This window comes from Protopterus annectens, chromosome 9.part0, assembly GCF_019279795.1.
Source record: "Protopterus annectens isolate FY-2018-M chromosome 9.part0, PAN1.0, whole genome shotgun sequence".
Lineage (NCBI taxonomy): Eukaryota > Metazoa > Chordata > Ceratodontiformes > Protopteridae > Protopterus > Protopterus annectens.
In genome coordinates, this window is record NC_056743.1 from 695955625 (window position 1) to 695967677 (window position 12053).

A 12053-nucleotide genomic window follows, 5' to 3' on the forward strand; every position below is an offset into this window, starting at 1 on the left:
AGGATGAGCACTGATAAGTCTTACCTGTTAAGGGCTTGCAAGTGTGAATGATTAGTATGACTACAGGAGCAATCAGGTTTTCACAGTCAGTCCTCATTGATGTAATCTTACCGAGGGTGTAACAGGAAGAAGAGACTTACAAGAAATTCTGCAAGTACTTTGACTGACTTAGGAGAGCAACATTCCTAACATTTTTATGAATTGTTTATAACCACACATTGTGCATATGAATACATTTTATCTGCAACTCTAAGGAAGCACAGTACTCACTGAAACATATATCAAAAGCAAGGCAAATTACATAGCAATCTTGTTAGAGAAGCATAGATAAGAGAATGATGCTCACAAAACACAGACAAGAAAAGAGCTGTAGTATTGCCATTTTTTTATTTTATATTACATGAGAAAAGATTAGCTTTACTGTTATCAGTATCACAGGCATACACATATTTAACTGCAAACAACACAGGACAACTTTCATAACTGTTTTCTTTTGCACCTGTAATGTCAATTGATACCATGTCACAATTTGAATATATGTAACCCACTTTTTTCTTCAAAGTATATCTATGTGTCTGTGACAAATACTGATAATAATCTCTAGTATGTGCTGTGAATGCCCTATGTCATGAGGTTCATTTCCAGAAAGAATGTAGTTTGTGTGAACCTAGTGATCTTTAAAAAGCATATGTTCACATTGCAAGACAACAAAGATGAGGAAACATCAAAGTATATGTTCAAGTTGCAAAACAACAAAGTTGAGGAAAAATCAGAACTGTACATTTTAACTACTTGTTTCAGAATTTTTCCTCTATTTAAACTACATATTTTTATTTTATTTTCTTTGTTTGCATGCTGTTTGGCATTGAGCAGTCTTGACTTCTAGCAGTCCCTATCAGTTAACTAGAATTCAATTCATAAGGGAAAACAGTGAACATTTTAATTTGGGCTGTTGTCTGTATTGCAAACAAGTCTGGTGATGGTATGCAGCTGTCAGCACTCTGAATAGAACTTTGAAGAAAATGTACTTGTCAGGTAAGTTTTTCTCTGACACAAAGTGTAAGTGAAGTGAGCTTAGAGAAGAAGACAGGTGACAGAGTTCAAATCCAGTTAAGTGAATTTTACAGAGAGGGTCTAAATACATACATACATTTCTATTGTGTTGTTTAAAACTCAACTATTCTCAATATTGCTAACAATATGTGAGATTTTATCTGCCTACTTTCACTTTACTTGGCATTAACTACAGTTCTGATAATGTGTGCCAGAAATTAAACTTCTGATGTGACAAGGATGAATGTGTCACTGTAAAGTGAGTTTTTGCTTTGGCCATTGCTTGGTATGCCCTTAGGTTGAATTACTTTTCCTTTTAGCCTTTTTCTCTGTCAATTTTTTATAACACCTTTTGCATTTGTGCTCAGCCCAGCAACTTTGGATGTTATCTACATGTAGAAGATAGTAGTATTGGTGATTTGACCAGAAATCCTGTTGCTTGGCTAATATTACATTTGAGCTGACTAAATGGTGAATGAGCTGATGATGAACACACATTTGCAGGAGTTTTGAAAGCAGTGATATGAGTATATTGGGATAATAGTTCTAAGGGCAACAGAAAATCCATTTTTATGCAAGGCCACAACTGAGGCCAATTTCCAGATAGCAAGCAATTTCCTGTCTGAATTATTGAGTAGAGTGGGTTCTAGAATGGCAATTGGCTTTGCTCCAATCTTTAGGAAGTGATGGTCATTTGTAATCACTGCTCTGCATTGGTTAAATGTAAAACAAAATAAACTCTAAGCAGAGATTATCAGGGGCAGATGGCACAGGTTTAAGTTTTAATAAGTGCCTTTATATTTTGTGCACTGAGACAGATAATATTTTAAAATATTAAAATCTTTAACTGCAAAGAATCCAGTCTGTGAATAATTGTTTGTCAGACAATATGTTATGCTCTGCATTATCAAAATAATGAAGGTCTTGTGACTCAGATGATGCAGTTGATTTACCGCTTTCTACTGTAGAATTGCTTAGGGTTAGAGGTATGTATTCTCAGTTAGCTAAGGTTGTAGGCATTTCTGTGATTTAACTTTGTTATGAACCAGCCATAATTCAGTAAGGTGATAGACCACAGCTGATCTTTAGCTGACATAAGAATGTTATCATGTCTGTTTTTCTTGAATATATTCTACCAAGGTGATGAAATCCCATAATCTTTAACATCAGGCTTCAACCAAGTCTCAGATATGAATATGTCAGAATAAGATAAACTGATCTAGCTATGGAAACATTTATTTTGTTCATAATTATTTTTACATTCTGTTTTCAAAATGTTAGCATGTCATCAACACAGTAACTGATGACTCAAGAATGATACTGTTTATCACTTATCTTGGATTTGGAAGGATTTCTCAATAGAAGTACTGTTATTTGACAGTGTAAGTCAGATTGTTTTTTTTTAATACTTTTTTTAATTGTCACTTAATATATAGGCAAACATATATTAACAGAAACATCAAGCAATATTATTTTTTCCATTATTATATATCCTATATCTTTTCTTTCTTTTTAATTATCACTGGTCCAACATTAACATAAACTACTGAATTCCTGCCTTCCCTTAAAACTCAGTCTTCCTCCTCTTGAACATTACTCTGTATGTATCGAGTCCACACTTTTCATTTATTTCTATGTCATTTGCTCCTTCCCTTTTCTAAAGATACCTCTTCCAGTTTTTTATCTATTTTATAATATTCATTGCTTCCAATACAATGGTTTAGATTTAATTTCCACTTTCCGGTAATTGCTTTTTTGGCAGCCAACAGAATTAAACTTAATAAGACCTTACTATGTCTAGGGAATTCAGATCCCGTGTTGCAGCTCAAAAAAATGTCCTTATTTACAGTCATTTGCTCACCCAATATTTCTGACCGACTACTCTATAGGGAATTTTTTAAATTTGCCAACTCACTACACTCCCAAGCACATGTTCCCGGTTACCTATTTCTTCCCCACCACACCTCCAACAATTGCTATCTACCGGAGGATAATTTCTTTGAAGTCTGGCTGAGGTATAGAAATACATGTGCAAACACTTACAGGCAAAATCCTAAACCTTCTGCGCTTTTTTATATACTTTGGAGCCATACATATGTCCTTTCATTGCTCTCTTGTAAACTGCCTTTTTGGTCTTTCTTCCCAATCTTTTCTAACCTAATCAGAGTGATTCTTATAGTTAGCATGCAATATTTTATATGCCCTACTAATTATCACTTTAACAGCAACTTTTGTCCTAGATTTGACTAAAAACCCTACCAGAGCAGTTCTTTCACTTAGAGATTCCCCTGTCCCTTTCTCTTTGCCTATACCTTGATATCACTCCCTGGTAGGGAAGTCAGTCTCCAGCCTGCAGTCCAAATGTGTTCTTGGCCTCATCCCACTCTATTACCTTTTCCTCTCTAGTTATTTCCTCTCGATACATTTGTTTATTTGCCAGTTTTAATAAATTTCAGCCCCACTTACCTATTTTCTGTATCCCTATTTGCAGTCATCCCCATACCTCTCAAGTGTACCTCATTATGAGGAACACACTTCATTTGGGAACTTACAAAGTTCATGTTCCTCAAAGTTCCACATTGAAAGGGTTTGTCACCTATTCAGTGTTAAGAATTTTGTAACTGGTATCCATGGTAAATAAAAAAGAATCCTATTAATTCATTAAAAGATCTTTTTCATAAGTAAAACCAACATATTTTAACCATTCTATCCTGGCTGAAGTTGTTAGTAAGCTGTTAAAATGTGTTCCATATTTTGCCTATTTGTTCCACATTAAGAGGAGTAGTGTTCCTCATTTTGAAGATGGAAGGTTGAGAGCTATGGTCATCCCTACTGGCAAAATCTTTTTGCCATTCTTGCATTGGCTTAGTCCTTAGAATTCTTCCTTCTAGTTTATGAATATAAGATTATGTGTGGTTGTTATTATTATCTTAATGTTCTGTATGTAAAATCCCACTCTTTTTAGATTCATAGTTTAGTACTAAGCTAACTGCCCTTGCAAGCCATTTTAAGCCTAGCCAATTATCCCTTGTGAGACTCAAACCCTGCACCTTCTGTTTGTAAGGCAAACACCTTTGCCATTAAGCCATCCTCCCAACCCTGTTATTTCTTGACCCCCCCCCCACTTCACAACCACCAATTTCCATTTTGAATTATAAACTTCTGCTTGTGTTATATATATGAGCCTTAACTGTGCGGCTCAAAAATAAATATCCCTTCATATCAGGTGATCTTAAACCACCTTGTTCTATTAGAATGATCATCTTATCTCACTTAACTCTTGTCATCTTACCCTCCCAGATAAATTCCTTCAGCTATTTAAAAAGTATTGTCCACTTCTTCTGTGGTTAATAAAAATATGCCTGATAAGTATATAAAATTACAAAGACTAAAAACATTTTCACTGCTTGTATCTTACTATCCATATCCATAAACAAGAACTTTCAGTTTTTCAGTTTTTTGTTATCTTTTGTTTAGTCTCTTCCACTTATCCTTATCTGCCATAACAGAAGCATTTTTAATTCATACTCCTAAATACTTTATCTTATCATGACCCGAAAAACATAGGAAATGTTCTGCAATACTGTAATGTCCTTTTCTGATTCATCAGATGCAAAGTAATATCATCTGCAAATAAAGCTAACTTTTCTTGATTACCGCACCAATTGAATTTTTGCAGTTCTGAGTCCCTTACTTTCTTTGCCAATGGCTCTATATATAAAGCAAATAACAAAAGGGAAAGATAACACCCCTGTCTGGTTCCTCTGTTCAAAGATAGCTTATTAGAAAGGAACCCTCCCACTTTAATTCTTGCCTCCTGTCCTTCATATATCCTCCTGTGTTACCTTATTATTGTATCAGGAAATGCAATGCTTCTGTAGCCCTACTCATAAAATCCCAGCTTTCTCTGCCAAATTATTTTTCTGCATGAAGACTCACCAACAACAGTGGTATTTTCTTACATTCTGCTTCCCTCTGGATCATCTTTGTTCTGTTAATGTTGTCAAATGTTTGCCTCCCCTACACAAAACTACATTGATCATATCTATCAGTTTTAGCAACACCTTTGCCATTCTTTAGCTAGTATAGACATAAACACTTTATATTATTTTTTTTCCAAACATCTTTATTAAATTTACACATATGACAAAGGCAATCTTACATTTATATAAATGAAAAACATATAAAATGATATGGGTCTATATTATAAGCACGAAAGTCCTTTTCAGCGAATACGAAAACAGTGACACATATTGTGTGAACCGCAAAAACACCAAACACCCTAAACCGTGAAATTCAAAATCTCGACTCATCATAGTTGGCCAACCCCACCGCTCGCTACATACTACCTACCCAAACAAAATAAATAAACCACATACATACACTAAACAAAACCCTACTTCTGACCCTAAAGTAAAGCTTGCATATACTACCATGTATGCACTTACCTTAACCCGCACCCTAACCCTAAGGTCCGTAACTCTCACACACTTACCTTAAGGAGCTATACCCAAACAAAATAAATAATCCACACACATAAACTTAACAAAACCTTGCTTCTAACCCTACACTAAACCTTGCAGACATTACTATCTATGCACTTACCTTAACCCGCACCCTAACCCTAAGGTCCGTAACTATCGCACACTTACCTTAAGGAGCTATACCGCAGAAGGGCCAACTATGACGATTCAACATTTTGAATTTCGCGATTCAGGACGATTGGTGTTTTCGCGGTTCACTGAATACGTGTCGACGTTTCCGTATTTGCGTAAGTGGACCTTCACAGTTTTAATATGGAACCAGTGATATCACTTTAGTTGAAAACAGTTTACATCACAGACACCATTGAAACAACTGTAGTTTTAAACATTATACATCATTTATAAACCATCCAGTCATTGTCAGTTAAGCATTATATACCTGGAGGGCAGAGCCTAGATGGCCATCTGAAAGCAGTGAATTTTGAGAGCTCCATAATCTAGTATAATAATATAGGAACATTTTATTATTTTCAAGTTTAAAACATCAGAAATGTATAGATAAACTAGTAAACTACACAAATATCAATTTTGGTGGAGATATACAAAAATGTTCATGTCAAGTAACTTGGAGATATATTGAGTCACTGAATATGAACAACTCAAGGAATTCTCATCCAGATCCTGCTTTGAAAAAAGAACTGCAATTGATGACATCTACCTTACAGGAACTATCTTTGAAGATGGATGGATTTAAAAAGGACTTAGAAAACCTCAAATTAAATTCTCAAAAACAGACTAATACTCTTAAGGAACTATTACAGCAACAACATACAAAAATAACAAATATAGAGACTTCTCTAAATGACATTGAAGGGAGACTCAAAGAGGAAGAATTCCAAAAAGAATTTCTGCTTAAACAGAATACATGACTGCTTAACAAAATAGATGACTTAGAAAACAGGGAAAGGAGAAACAACATAAGGATCTTTTGTCTGCCTGAAAACACTGAAGGAGAAGACATTATTTCATTCTTAGCAACCTGGATTCCTAAATTTTTAGACTTGAAAGAGGGACTTTCATTTTGAATTAAAAGGGTGCATAGAGCACTGAGGAAACCTTCTTTTAACTCAGCAAATACTCCACCTCGATCCATAGTTATAAAATTTCTTTCATTTCTGGACAGGAAACTAATATTAAAATCTGCTTGGAGAAAATCACCCTTAAAATACAATCAAAGCCAGATAAGTTTGACAATGATTATTCTTCCAGAATACTAGAACAAAGGAAAAAAAGTCTGGCCAATAATAAAACTGTTAAAACAAAACAACATTAAAGCACAGCTGGCCTCTCCAGCCAAGATAAAAATAATTTTTGCCAATGAGATGAGAACCTTTAATGACTTAGAAGAAGCTACTATACAGATCAAAAACAACAACATAGTGTCTATCTCAGAAGAAATGGAATGGCCCCTACTCTTAAAGAATAAAATAAACAAATCCTTGGACTGATGCTAGAAAGAAGAAACAAAAAAAAAAAAATGATTCTAAGATAGCTGTCCCCAGAAAAATAACTCTTACAACTAAATTTATCAAAGTATCAACTGACATGGTGCACCACTTGTCATTTGTTTTTATTTTAAAGAAAGGAGGGTTTCTTAAACAACTGAGAAACAGTAATAATTCACAAAGGTAGGTCAAGATGGGTTACTATTTATATTATATATAAGCCAAGCAAAGCAACATATAATACAAACATAGAAGTTTCTATTCCCCTACTTGAACTCAGTGAATACTTATTTTGTTCATTTTTCATTGATTTTACTTATAATAATTTAAGTAATTAATTAACTAATTCAACAAGGTACCATTCATCAGAGTTCAGACTCAAATGTAACAAATTAATGTCATATATAACAGCAGTAGCAATAGAGTGTTTTGAAAAAAAATGCTGTCATGGAGATTAATGCCTTCTTCAGTTGAAGTATGATTTAGAAATGTCATGTATATCCTGGTAAAATAATAGTAGCAAGCTCTTAGTACAAATGTCATCATTATTCTGTCTAAATATAGTTAAAATCAGTTATGGCAGGAATCATAGCTGCGAGTGCTGTTTGATCAGTCCTGATATGGTATGCGTGGATGCAGCTGTGTCTGGTAGCTAGTACAAATGTCATTATTATTCTATCTAAACATAGTTAATATTAATTATGGTAGGTATCATAGCTTCAAGTGCTGTTTGATTAAGCCCAACATGGTGTGCATGGATGCAGCTGTGTCTAGCAGCTGTTGTATGTTGCTGTTTTCATCTCCAGGAAACTGTGGGTTGTGGCTTGTTATTGAGGTTTACTGATGCTTGTGTATTAGGAAGAGACATTTGGTGTTTTAGCATGGACCCAGGGGAAGGGGGTGGATAAAACTGTGATTTGAGATATTTTGACAGAGAATAGTTTGTCTATACATCTGCTGAGTGAGAGGTGGGAAGGCTGGAAGATTGTGTTATCTCTTGTTGTAGCTGCTTGTTGGGAGTTTTTTTTTTTTTATCTGTTTGCTCTCTGTTATTTTCCTGGCTGCTGTCTCACTGAAAGAGAGGGAATTTAGGCTTGAAGTTGCAGAGAAATGGCTCTGAGGAGCCTCCGAGATGATTCTCAGCAATGAAGTTTTGGGTTTTAAAAGAAAATATATATAATAAAAGGGCTGTTTTAAACCACATGTACACATATTGATGGTCTCCCAATACTTTGTTTAGCTCATTAAGTTGATTCTTGATAAACAAAACATAATAACCACAATTTTATATTTAAAATGTATTTTGGTCCAAACACATTAAGAACTTACATAAGAGTGGAAGTCTGAGTTATTGTGAAAGACTAAGAGCACTTGTTCTTGTGCAGTACCCTTTGCAGTGGTCTGAGAGGTGAGTTTGCTCAGATGCATTGGGCATATGGGGATAGCTGATTCTAGGGGGTTTTGGGGCTGCTGGGAAGAACTAGAGTCATTACATTTCTTTGTGGAAATGGAAGGTGTGTTGAGTGGTTCACTGGCAGAGTGGCTACTGCATGGAACAGGCTGGTAAAATGGAACAGGACAAATACTGGTTTGGATATTTTAAGAACAGCCTGGAAACATGCCACATGAACTAGTGAATGGTATTCTGGCAAAACTGGAAGGGCATTGTTGCCCATGCTTGAAGTACTGGTATGTGTGCATGTAAGGATGGAAATATGTTGTTGTTGTGTCTTTTGGCTTTTTCCGGTTAGGGGTCACCACAGCAGAACTCCGGTCCGCTAATGATTGGTAGTTGATTTTTACATGCTGAGTTACCAGCCCTGATGCACAACCTTCAACGAAGGTACGCCCATTCACGCATGTCTCCATGCAGAAGACGCTCTAGCTGAGAATCGAACTGGACAGCGTCTTACTGTGAGGCGACAACGCTACTGCAGCACCACCACCGCGAGTTAAGGATGGAAATATACTTTTAACAAATAAGAAACTAGTAGGGTCTAATAATTTAAAGTCTATGGACTGTATAAACATGCTTGGAAGGAGCGAATAATAAGAATAAGCTTTACAGTGTGTAGTCTCTCAAATAACTAAGCAACAGCCCAAAAAAACTCACACACAATAGTTATGTAATGTATGATTTTAGAAAATCTAGACATAAAATATATAATCATCATATAAGATGAAGCAGTCTGCTGAATTTAGATATTAAAGACATGATTTAATAACATGGGCTTGTGTATAATAACACTACTCTCTTAACGTGTCATAAATAACATACACACTACATTGAACATCAAGGGGAAGCATGATGATTTTCTTATATAAGTAAATGTGCATAACAAATCATGTAATTGCTTTAACTTAAATTGTAGTTTTTGTAACCCATCTTGAACATATATAATACTTAAGCTGTTACCAGGGTAACTAATGTTTTATACATGACATCAAACTGACAAAGTTGTTGAACAGAAACAATAGAAGCCTGAACTTGAAATGTCACAGAATGTATCAAATTCTGAACAAATAGTATTAAATTGACAATAGGCACTCAGTTTAATAACATGGGCTTGTGTATAATAACACTAGTGTTTTAACTTGTCATAAATGAAATATACTATATTGAACATCAAGGGGAAGCATGATGATTTTCTCATATAAGTAAATGTGCATAACAAGATATATAATTGCTTTAACTTGAATTGTAGTTTTGTAACCCATCTTGACCATATATAATACTTAAGCTGTTACCAAGGTAATTAACGCTTTATACATGACATCAAAGTGACTACGTTGTTCAAGGGAAACAACAGAAACCTGAACTAGGAATGTCACAGAATGTAACAATTACATTCTGAACAAATAGTATTAAATTAACAATAATCACTCAGTTTAACCTTTGCTGATTATACAAAATAGAATGTTGCCATTTAAATCTAAAAACTTTCAGTATATGCCATAAAATGGCAATTTATGAATATGGAAAGGGAACTTGTAATCATTAATCACAATAAGTGAATTTGTTGTTTTAACCTATAATTTCACTCATTTTATAATAAGAAATGACAGATATGAAAATCCTTATGTGTAGGAAATGGGGGGAAGAGGGATGCACTGATAATTAAAATGCACTAACTTTCATCAATGTTCACATAAAACAAACTTGATGCTTTAAATAAGTTAGCAACAAACAAAGTGATTACTTAAATGCTGGCAAACAATGAACTATAACTTATGATATATCTAGTAAAATACATTGCATTATAAACATTAGGTATAAATAATATTACCATCTATTTATATTAAGTAATACGGTTTGAAAGACTTCATCATTAAGCATGAATATATTAAATAACTGTGTGGTATAATCTTTTACTGAGATTTTATATATGTTACATCCTGCTTTACTATGATTGAATTGCGTATCATCTATCTTTCATGTAAATATTAATTGCTTATACAATCAGTAGACATTTATATTGTATTAGGATTCTGTCTAATCTACAATAGTATTATATATGTTCAAAATAATATAAATATTGCTTATTCCTGTTACAAATATTCTCCATATGATAATTCAATTTATGGAGCTCAGATGTTCTGGATTGTCAAGGTATGAGTGATAATCTGATGGATTTAGGTTTATCCATCAGATTAAGAATGATTTTCATTCCACGGCTAGTGTGGATCTTAGCTTTGTTAACATTTATTAATTTAAATTTGTTATTTCACAAAAACATTTTTAGCATGCCTGCCAAAACATTACTTTACTGGTAAACACTCAAAGTATAAAACTGATAATTTCCTTTAAAAGCTCAAAATATGCTTTATAGTTATCAGAGGGAAATGTTTAATAGTCACAATAAAACAAAAAATACATAGTCTAAATGACCTAAGATGGATTTAACTTTATTATTTTTAAATACCAATGGCTTAAACAATCCAAGCAAGATATCAATATTTAAAACTGAACAAAGCACAAATTGTCTACCTTCAAGAAACTCATTTCAAAACAAATGACAATTACAAATGGAATCCTAAGGAATATATGATATTGGCACAATCCACTTATAAGACAAAGACAAAAGGGGTAACAATTTTATGGAAAATAAACAAGATTAACCCAGAAATCATTTATAAGTATGAAGATAAAGAAGGCCTTATGGCATTAGTAATAGTTAAACATAATAACAGAATATGGACCCTAGCCAATCCATACTGGTTCCCAGGCATTGGAACAGGAACTGTTAAAAAACACTTGGATTTCATTTCCAATAATTATAAAGGCAATTTAATATTAGGAGGATATTTTAACTGTATAGTTGATATTTCTGAAACTACAAATAAAAGACCGCTGCGTACATCTGCTGTATCAAAAGCTTTAAACAAGTGGATAGAATCATTTCATCTTGTAGATACCTTCAAATTTAAAGAAGATAAATCTTTGTTGTTTTCCCATCAAGATCACAGACTTGGTACCCAAACTAGAATAGATAAAATATTTGCTGCCCATGACTTGTACTCTAAAATCATTAATTTCTCAATCACTCCCTGCTCCTTTTCAGACCACAATTCATTGATACTAAAACTTCAAAATGGGTACAAACCATTAATCTTTAACTCCAGAATTCCAGCATATATAACTAAAATAAAAGAGATCAAACCTTGATTATTATCTGAATTACAGTTCTTCTTAGATATTAATTACACCACAGAGATAAATAAAATAATGATATGGGACACATTAAAAGCTTACATATATGGTAAAACCCTAACTTGGTATAAAAAAAAATCAGAGAATGGGATTTTGAATTATTAGCTCTATAATCCAAACTTTTGTCAGTAAAAGCTGAAAAAATCAAAATAATTTGGAGATGAAAAAGAAAGCAGAAGTATTAAACAATAAATACAATGAAATTCTAACACATAAAACTAGTTTAGCTTTAGAAAAAATAAAAATTAATACCTTGGCTACTTCTCCCAGATATCTATATAATTTATCCACAAGAATCAA